We start from the raw sequence: 12009 nt of genomic DNA, 5'->3' as shown, positions 1-12009 counted from the left end.
CCTCGTACGAAAACTATCCATGAAATTAACCAAGATTCAGAGGATAATGATTCAGAAAGAACAGAAGTACATCTAACTGATGAAGCTGAATTGCCTAGTGACGAACCATACAAAAGTGCCTCAATATCAGATGAACCACGAATGAGAGAATCGGAAGCTGAATTGCCTAGTAGACAACGATCAAGAAAATATGTTCAACTGGTTATAATTGCTGAATTAGGAGATATAGTAGATGATAAATCTTCTGAATCTTCTGAATATACTACAGAGGAAGATGCAAATATCGATGATAGAAATGAATCATCCGATAATGAACCATCAATGATGACGAATACCACGAAATTTTTGAAGATTATTCATATCCACCTTTCAAACCATTTCAAGATTCTGATACTGAACAATCAATAAATAATCAGTTCTTATGGATATTATTATGGATCATGAGCTTCTGAACCAGGTTTAACTTACCAGAAACAGCTACAGAATCATTGATAAAATTCTTGAAGCTTGCTCTAACAGAAATTGGTAGTCCTGATTTTGACACATTTCCTCACACTTTATATCTAGTAAGAAAAGCCCTTAATCTTGAAGACTGGTTTCATAGTTTTGTGGCGTATTCCAAATGCCACAAATTATACAACAAACAGGAAATAAAAAGTTTTCTCCAAAATGAGCAACCTGCCATCATGAAGTGTTACCATGTCGAATTTTCTAATTTGACAACTCGAAGATTAAGGTTGTGCCAAACACCTTTGGCACAGAAAACAACATTGTTAAATAACCAAATTTCAATCAAACCTGAATTATTATTTCCGTTTGTGAGTATTAAGCAGCAATTGGAAGCAAATGTATCATCAACCTAACTTTGAAAATTCTCTAAGGCATTGGATAAATCGTCCAACTTTCGATAATATCCTAACTGATATATACGATGGTGAAGTTTGGAAAACTTTTAAAGAAACGACAGATGAAAGTTCGAATAATTTTTTCCAATCTGATGTTGCTGATTCACACCTCGGATTGATTTTGAATTTGGATTGGTTTCAACCCTTCGACGGTACAATTCACAGCACCGGAGTAATATACGCTGCAATCGGTAACCTTCTGAGGGATGTCAGATTCAAGCGCAATAATATCTTGATTCTTGGCTTATTATCCGGCCCAGATGAAGTAAGTTTACATAAGATTAATCACTATCTGGCACCAATCATTGATGAGTTGAAGTCACTTTGGGAAGGAGTGACATTAAATCAAACGTATAAATGTCAAGAAGGGAAAAGAATTTGCGCAGCTCTGATTCTTGTTTCATGTGACATACCGGCTGCAAGAAAAATTTGCGGACATATTTCCGCTTTAGTGTCGTGTCATAGATGCGAAAAGAAGGCGAATTATGAAAATCGGCAGCATAATTTCGCTGGGATAAATGAAATGGACGAATGGTTTACTTGCCGTGATTCGGCTCAACATCATCAAGATGCTATAGGATGGAGACGCTGTAATTCGGACGCAGCAAGAAAGCGATTTGTAAAGCAAACTGGAGTTAGATGGTCCGAATTATTGCGTTTACCATATTTCGATCCAATTCGGTTCATTACAATCGACCCGATACACTGCTTGTTTCTAGCATCGCAAAATGGATTGTAAGAAGACTTTGGATCAAAAATGGCGTATTAACAACACATATTTTGAAAACAGTTCAGAAAAAAATGGATGAATTTAAAGTTCCAGCTGACATGGGTCGAATCCCGGGAAAAGTTGATTGTGGAGATGGGTTTTCAAATTTTACTGCGGATCAATGGCGAATATTTTTTACAATATATGCAACGGTCTCTCTCTGGGAACATCTTTCTGAGAATGACTGGAAGATTCTCATGAATTTTGTGAGAATTTGTTCAATTTCAGTAAGTCGAATTGTAGAAGTCGATTTCATGAGAGAGGCGCATCAGAGGCTAATTAACCTAGTGAAGTTGATAGAAGAAAATTACGGTCATGATAAAATCACACTGAATTTACATTTATCACTTCACTTATGTGAATGCTCACTCGACTATGGACCTTTATATACATTCTGGTGTTTTTCCTTTGAGCGCATGAATGGCATGCTAGGTATAATATTTTAAATATTCTTGTTACTTTCTAAAATAATGCATTTTTATCAACTTTTGTTTAAAATAAATTTAGGCTCTTTTCCAAATAGCAGAAGGAAAATTGAACCAGAAATTATGCGCCGCCTGATGTTTGATAATCAAATCAGTAATATCATTAATTCCGGCGTGGAATCAAAGGGCCTAGATTTGATTAGTAATAGACCATCTGTTGGCTCTCTATCAGAAGCCGACCAATTTTCTGCTGATGAAATAAGGCGATTTTGGTTGACTTCAAGAAACATTCATGAATCGACCACCACAGGAAAAGAAGCATTTCTGGGCAAAATGCTCAGACCAGTATTTAACGATATTGTAATGTCAAGTGATATGCTTGACTTAATAGTTGAATACTACATGGCGAGCTACGAAATGATGGAATTTCGGAAACCATTTGGAGAGGGTGCAGAAGATTCGATAATAGTTCAAGTTAAAATGAATCAATTTGGAAGGTGCCGAATTGGTTCTGAAAATTTCGGCTCTTCGATATCATCACGTCATGTAAAAAGCTCATTTATTTTGGCAAAATTTATGACAGAAAGTGGTAATATCGATTGCTATCCTGGACAAGTCCAATACTTTTTTACACATGCCGTTAATTTGCCGGATGGGTTATCTGAACATAATCTAGCATTTATTCGCTGGTATAAACCTGCAGAATCATCAAATATTCGGTATCATTTCAGAGTTAGAGATGACGAAATATGCAATGTTGAATTATGGGGTACCGAGTTTTACCCAGAATCCCGCGACTGTATTATTCCAGTTCATCATATTCTTGGCCGATTTATACCAACGAAATACTGAATTTCAGGTAGGAGAAGTTCAAACGTCTATTTAGCGGTAAATCCAGTCAATATAAAATTTCATATTCGCTGAAATTAGTATCTTTTCGAACTTTATTTTGATGAAATGACATATAATTTCAAATAATACAAATATCGGAATTTATTAAATTTCAAAATAATACAAATTTCAAATAATACAAATATCGGAATTTATTAAATTTCAAAATAATACAAATTTCATCAAATAATACAAATATCGGAATTTATTAAATTTCAAAATAATACAAATTTCAAATAATACAAATATCGAAATTTATTAAATGTTAAAACAATACAATACAAATATCGGAATTATTAAATGTCAAATTTACATATAATATAATTATCGGAATGTAGAAATATTATAATGCGCAAACATCGGAATTTGAAACAAATATCGGAATTTTGCACCGCAAATCAGCTATGCCGAATGTCAGCCGATTATCGATCATATCTGAAATTTATCCAAAATTTGGCTGAAATTTGGCCGATTTGCCTTACTTCCAATTTGCCTTATTTCGACTAGTGATGGACTTCATAAATGCCTTAGATTCTTTAAAATTGTAAGCAAAAACATCTAAATTGTGGCTGGAATGCTCATTAAAAAAGGTAGTAACGAAAATCAAAGGGCCTGGGTTGTTTTTTATTGGTCTGGAAAGGTTAACACTCCATTTACAATTTGTATGACATGATTTTGATGGTTTTTTACTATGTGAAATTGAGTGTTCCTTCACAATAACAAACAATTGTTTGTTTTCTTCGTTCAAATTCTACCTTTTCTTATCTTCCTTTACGAACAAAAACCTTGTTGATCAGTCCATTGTTTATATGTTGAAAAGCTGCCTTCCAAGTATGAAATGATAATCCAACATTTAACGTTAAAGCTGAACCACTCATATTATAAGAATAAAAGTCTTCATCTTCGTCATCACTATCATCTGGTATATTTCCAGTAAAATCATTGGTAAAAAATTGAAAAAGAATCCGAATCACTGGTAGGGAAAGTAAAGAATAGTATTTGATGAAAGAAGGGAAAAGAGAGTGAGGAACGAAGGAGAGAGTATGTGGGTCTGTGGGAATAAAAATAGTTTAATTATTGATCAAAATAGTCTAAAAGGTTGTACAAAATTTTTTACTGCGTTATCAAAAAACTATGCATGGGACATCAGATCGTGTATCCATTAAAATAAATTAAATATATTTTTGTCATGCACATAAAAAAAACTGCGCATGGACGCATTATAAGCATGGTGCGTAAAATACAAATTCTCAATAACCTTCTTTTCTTGAAAACGTTTATTCACGAAAAGTAAAAAAAAAATGGTTTAATTTAATGTATCATAAATAACGAGATAAATTTAATAAAAATCATCTAATTCAATTTTTTTTAGAAAAGATTTCTTTATGTATTTAATATAAAAACAACAAAATAACCAAAATGGAATAAATAATTTTTCGCAAAATGCCCATTCCATAAAATGGATTCGGCGAAATAGAATTCGGCAAAATGTCGATTTCGGCAATCGGCAGCTAAAAGTTCCCGATTATCATGGCTTATGTCAAGTGATCAACATCAGATCAATCGGCAATACATATGAAAAATATCTTTTAATTGGTTCTTTTTAAAAATATTATAATCTGATCTTTCTGTTTTGTATTCTTTTTATTATTTTATATTTTAATAATAATAAGTTCTATTATTACTGCTGATGCTACTATTATTTAATTCATCATCTAATACATAAAAGAAAGTTTCTTCAATGTATAAATACCAATAAATTTAACACGTTAAAAAGATAAAATTACTCTTTTTAATACTAGATTATTGCTACATACGCTGTCGCATAATGTCTTTTTTTTTTGTTTATAATGTTTTCGATCCCGATGCACTGCAACGATATGACCCTCATTGGTTCTCATTTGTTCAATATTAACTATATTTATTCACTATACCATACATACAAGGTAATGCGACCCTATAAAATGAAATGTGAAATTTGTTTAATATTTGTGCTCATGTGTAATAAATTTCTATAAAAGCACCATTTTGTTTAATTTTTGTTTTTTTGTAATAAGACATAAATTGGGCGTGAACACAAATATAAAACGAATCAAATTTCATTGTTATAGGGCGATGAGTTTAGTCCTTTTTCGAACTCCATTACTAGTCTGTTGTAGGTTAGCAATCCGACTGAATGAAGTAAGTAGATCGGGATCGGCCGAAACTTAATTAAAGTGAAAATTCGGTTAAATTCCAAGAAACAAATTTATCAGGAACGGAAAAAAATTTTGATATAAATATCACTTTCACGAGTCTTGGTTATGAATTATTTTTTTTAAAAATATTTCTTTTATTTATTATCAATTAAGAAAATTCATTTAATTATATTAACAACATGATCTCGAAATTATTCGAAAATTTTGATTACCTTTCATTGATAGGTATCGCATTGATAATTTATGTGATACATTATTATTATGAATATTTTACTCGTATTAATCCTTTACCTGGCCCTATTCCATTCCCATTATTTGGAAATTTACCTCAATTATATATTTGGCATGGTGGAAATCTTAAAAAATTTTTTGAATCTAATCATAAGAAATATGGTGATTTATTCGAGTTCAATTTTGATACACGAGCTATAAATCTAAATCGAATAGAACATATTGAAAAACTTTTATTAGCTTCATCAAAGAATCCATTTATTAAGATACTACCTGATAAAAATACTGGAGGATTTCATGAATTAGGATTGATGGGAAAAGGAGTATTATTAAACCAAGATTATAAAACATGGAGATATAATCGACATTTTTTTACGCAAGCTATTTTATCACCAAAATTTGCCAATGAAGCTTCTCATTTGATAAATAAACTTTTTAATGAATTGGAGAGTTATTGGGATAAATTATATCTTAGAGAAGGGATTATCGGAGAAAATGGAAATAAAATGGATATTTCTCTATGGTTTAATCAATTTACAAATGATATGATTATCGCATTATTAACTGGTGAAAGATCTTATACAATGGCTGGATATTTTAATGAGCTTAGTGATGATGAAAAAGCTGAACGTCCATCTGCATTAGTTGATGAGACAGTAAAATTTGTTCATGCAATTCGCAAACATATTTTAGGTGTAGTAATGTTTCAATTCGTATCTCCTTTTTTAAGGCATTATTTTCCATATTTTAAGAATAAATCAGATGATTATATTCAAAATATCAAATTTTTAAGTCAAAGAATGGATGCAATTATCAAAAGACGTAGACAAGAAATTGAAAATACTCCATTAGATGAACCTTTACCAAATGACCTTTTGACGTCAATTATTATTGCAAATACATCTCGTGATATTAATTATAATAAAATTGATGATAAAGAAGTTATGAGACCTATGACTGATCCTGAAATTCGTAGTATTATATTTGATGGAATAATTGCTGGAACTGATACTGTGGGTATATTGTTATTTAGTACTTTTGTCAATTTTTAATAAAATTTTTTGTTTTTGAATATTATTTTAACATTTTATTAATTTCCTTCAATAGACTGCGAATACTATTTCATTCATTGTCTATTACCTTGCACATTATCCAGATGTTAAAAAGAAAATGTTGAACGAAATTGATAGAGTCTTTCAAGATGATAAAACTCGTCCAATTACTGAAAATGATGCTCATAACTTGAAGTATTGTGAAGCGATTGTAAAAGAAGTATCTCGCATTTTCTCAGTCGCATATGTAATTCCAAGATGCCTTGAAAAACCAGAAGAAATAGGAGGTTATCAATGGCCAGCTGAAACAATGTTTAGAATTAGTATTGATGCTATCCAACAAAATGAAGAATATTGGGAAGAAGCAAAAAAATTTAATCCTGATAGATGGATGGTTGAAGGGTTTGAACCAAAGAAAAATTCATTTATTATGTTTGGTGGCGGATTAAGAGTCTGTCCAGGAAGAAAGTTAGCAATACTTGAATTAGTTTGTTTAATGGCTTTATTATTTAGAAAATATGAAATTGATTTAATAGATAAGGAAGCTCCTTTAAAAACTCAATCTGATGTTATAACTGTTTGTACTGAATTATTAGTTAAAATTAAATTAAGAAATTAATAATTTCGTAAGTATTCAAAGGATACAATATTTTTCAATTATATTTATTAAGTATTTTATAATTAAAGGATATTGCAATATTTTTTTTATTTGTTATATTAAGTATTTTTAAATAAAAAATTTTTTTAACACGTACATATTTGATGACATTTGTCAAAAATATAGTATATCAGATATATATATATATATATTATTTTGATTTTGTAAGACCTGATTTAGTATCATCAGTTTTTTAAAAGGTGAGCCTCTTATGTTGCCAAAGAGATTTGAATATGAAAGCATCATGTGAAAAATAAAGAATTTGTTGATATAGAAGGTGAAAATTATTAATGTTTGTGTTATTGAGAATCAAGAAGTGTGGGAAAATGTTGTGCTAACAACGGATGAGATTCTTATGGAGTAAGAGTAAGAAAGATTAGAGTTATCTTCATCTTCCATAAAACGCATTAGAGTTCAAAAAACAACACAAGTATAGTGGTGATACATCTTAAAAATGTACAAAGAAATGCAACATGGCTCTAAAGAAGTAATATTAATTTAGAGATAGATAGACGCCGATGGTTAGTTTCCGGCAGATATGCAATTATCAGATATTCGTGAAAGATACTGAAACGGAATTAGAATTAATGAAGTAATATGACGAGTATAGTTAGAAGCACGCCAAGTGGACATGAATGTTTCATCCTCACCAAGTATTTTGACTGAGAAGGTAAGAAACGATTTAATAAATAAGAAACTAACGAAAGAAGAATATAGAATATACAAGGACAAATGAGGATGCATGACGAGAATTCCAAATACATTGGAAAAAAAAAGAATGTTCGTAATAAATGCGCAAGAATTGGACAAAAAAATAAATTATATAGATAGAGAAGTAGTGACATAATTTTGCAGATTAGAAATTACTTAGCAAATTTTTAAAAAGGACTCGGAAATATTCGGTTAAGCTCAAAATAAGATAAAATTATATCATCATTCTCGGAACAGTACTACAAAATTAACGTATAATTTTTATTTTATTTCAAGCTTTACCGAATATTTCCGAGTGTCCCGACCTTTTTGAAGTTAGCTGTAACCGACAGGTATATTATATCGACAATCAAATTACCGACAAAGTATTAGTTATTTATTATGTTATCTATAAACAAATGGGGTATTGTAATTTATACGTTATATTTTTATAAATATCTAACCCTATAAAAAAATTTTTCAGAAAAATGATCATGTGTTTGGGTTTCTTCGGAATAAAAACTAAAAAAATGATCATTTATTGGAGTTTTTCCCGAATTTTTTATAGGGTAATAAATAAACGCGTATATCTATTATTAAAAAATGAAAAAATAATAAACAAAATGGAGTATCATCCGAACACGAAGAAAAGAGATAAGAAAAACTGAATATTGTTATTGACCACGTGGCGAAATAATACAATTTCCTTTTATACTATACAAGATAAGTACAGTATTTTGCATTATGTTATATACAATAAATAGTATTTCGTATTGTGAAATATTAAATACTGAAAAAAATTAGTTAATATTGACTTAACTTAGGGAATTAATTAATATTTATATTTATACATCTGATATCAAAATTTATTGAATTTTGTACGTGAAGCAATTGTCTATGTTTTAGATTGCTCATCAAGATTTTCGAGAAAAAAAAAATTAATCGGTAATCTGATCGTCGGTATAATGTACTGTGTATCTGATTGTCGACGTGTCGGTCGTGTCGCCCAAATGATTGTCATTTCTTTAATAAAAATTGACTCTCTATATTAAAAAATCTGAAAATCAGTTTTCTATATCAGAAAATTGTTTTATTATTATTATTATTTTTTTTAAATAAAAACCAAAATCGATTTTTATTGAATGAATATACAGTATTTTCTAATTTAAAAATTAAAAAACGCGTTTATCATATTTATTTATTTATTTATTTATTTTTGGCAAAAAAAAAAACGAAAATCAGTTATTTTTATTAAAAAAAAAATACATATTTTTTACTGTAATATATTATTATAAAAAATGCATATTTGCTGAATTTCGGATTTGATGATAATCACATAAGCTGAATCAGCTGATCATTGATAAGGAGTAGATATTAATTAATTACGTATTCTTCTTTTTTTATTACAGTATTATAAGCTAAAAATGAAAATTCAAACGAATGTATTTATTGATTAAAAAAACTTTTTGTATTATTAATTACTATTATTTGATAATAAAATTTATACTTTGTTCATTTTTGTATCACCAGAGGTTATATGTTAGTAGTCGTGTATGACTTGTTTTATATAAGTATTTTATTATTAATTAAAAAATACATATATTTTAAATTTGTTAAAATTAATTACTTCAGACATTCCAAATCTCCTAGATATCCAGCAGATATCCGGATTTTATCGGGATAATCCGGACAAATTATCCGTTTATCCGGATTGAACAAATAAATTCAAAATCGGATCTCCGGATTAACGGATCCGGACTCTAAATTATACAAATATTACATATTAGCAAATAAATAATCCATATACAAAAACATATAAAACTACTAATAATACTCTTGGCTTGTTTTTATCGTCTACAGTTAAATAATACAAAATATAATTATTAGTGTATTAAGCTTAAAAAAATTTTTTATAGATAAATATATGATATATAACCTTTAAAATATTAATTATTGTCTTTAATACGACAAAAGTCACTTTTTTATTGGTATTTACAGTGTCATTTTATAGTTATTAAGACTTCAAGTTCAGTATATACAGTAATGTATAAAGAGACACAAAAAAAAATTTAAAATGTTTTATTTTCGTACGTGAGAAAAATTGTGATCCGCAAATGATCATCAGATCAACTGGCATACATATGAAAACATCAAGTTTTACGTTATTTTTATTATTCTTTTTATCTAATATATCTAGTCGACGATCTTTTTGTTCTGCATTCTCTATTACTACTACTATTATTATTAAATTCATCTTTTAATACATAAGATAAAGTTTCTTTATCAATGTATATATACCAAACGTCAAAGATAAAACTACTGTTTTTAATACTAGATTATTGCTACATACGCTACATATAATGTATTTTTTGCTTATAATGTTTTCCCGATGCAGTGCACCGACATATGACCATCATTTGTGGGGGCATTATATTAATTCACTATACCGTGATACGAATAATAGTACGATGAATTTTTGTCCTCTTTCGAGTTCCATACTAGTCTATTGTAGGTTTAGCGAGCTATAATAATTTTCGCCCCTGGATCCGATGTGGAATCAGCTCGGATTCCATGTAATGACGGTAGAAGTCATGAGTCTGGTTGATTACAAATGATTACAAATCAAAAAATTTCAGATGTTGATCAATCGGACCCGGTTCACCAGCCAGAATCAATGGAAACTAGGGGCGAAAATTAGTATAGCCGGTTTAGCGATCTGGCAAATCGGGATCGTCTGAAACTTAATTAGGTTAAACTCTATGAACAAGTTTACCCGGAACGGAAAAAAAAATTTTTTTTTGGTTAAAAAAATATAATATAAATATATCCCTTTCACAAGTCTTGGCTATGCCAAGAAAATTAATAAATATTTTCTTTTATTTATTATCAATCAAGAAAATTCATTTAATTTATAAATAATATGATTTCGAAATTATTCGAAAATTTTGATTTCCTTTCATTAATAAGTATCACATTGATAATTTATGTGACACAATATTATTATAAATATTTTACTCGTATCAATCCTTTACCCGGTCCTTTTCCATTCCCATTTTTTGGAAATTTACCTCAATTATATATTTGGCATAATGGAAATCTTAAAAAATTTTTCGAAACTAGTCATAAGAAATATGGTGATTTATTCGAGTTTAATTTTGATACACGAAATATAGCTCTAAATCGAATAGAATATATTGAAAAACTTTTATTAGCTTCATCAAAAAATCCATATATTAAAAAATTTTCTTATAAGGATAGTAAAGGATTTCATGAATTAGGATTGATGGGAAAGGGAATATTATTAAATCAAGATCTTAAACCATGGAGATATAATCGTCATTTTTTTTCACAAGCTATTTTATCACCAAAATTTGCTAATGAAGCTCTTCATTTGATAAATAAACTTTTTAATGAATTGGAAGGTTATTGGGATAAATTATATCTTAAAGAAGGAGGAGTTATATTAAAGGAAAATAAAAAGAACATGGATATTTCTACATGGTTTAATCAGTTTACAAATGATATGATTATCGCATTATTAACTGGTGAAAGATCTTATACTATGGCTGGATATTTTAATGAAGTTAGTGATGATGAAAAAGCTGAACGTCCATCTGCATTAGTTGATGAGACTGTAAAATTTGTTCGTGCGATTCGTAAACATTTTATGGGTTTAATAATGTTTCAATTCGTATCTCCCTTTTTAAGACATTATTTTCCATATTTTAAGAATAAGTCGGATGATTTTATTCGAAACATCAAATTTATAAATCAAAGAATGGATGCAATTATCAAAAGACGTAGAGAAGAAATTGAAAATACTCCATTGGATCAACCTTTACCAAGTGACCTTTTGACATCGATAATCACTGCGAATACACCACGTGATATTAATTATAATAAAATTGATGATAAAGAAGTTATGAGACCTATGAATGATCATGAAATTCGTGTTATTATTTTCGATGGAATAATTGCTGGAACTGATACTGTGAGTATATTTTTTAATTATTTGACAAAATTTTTGGGTTTGAATATTTTTTTTAACGTTTTATTCTTTCCTTCATTCTTTCCTTCAATAGACTGCGAATACTATTTCGTTCATTGTCTATTATCTTGCTCATCATCCAGATGTTAAAAGAAAAATGTTGACCGAAATTGATAGAATCTTTCAAGATGACAAAACGCGT

The sequence above is a fragment of the Rhizophagus irregularis genome, chromosome 10, assembly GCF_026210795.1.
Source record: "Rhizophagus irregularis chromosome 10, complete sequence".
Taxonomy (NCBI): domain Eukaryota; kingdom Fungi; phylum Glomeromycota; class Glomeromycetes; order Glomerales; family Glomeraceae; genus Rhizophagus; species Rhizophagus irregularis.
The sequence above is the reverse complement of the archived record's forward strand: the minus strand, read 5'-3'. Positions refer to the sequence as shown.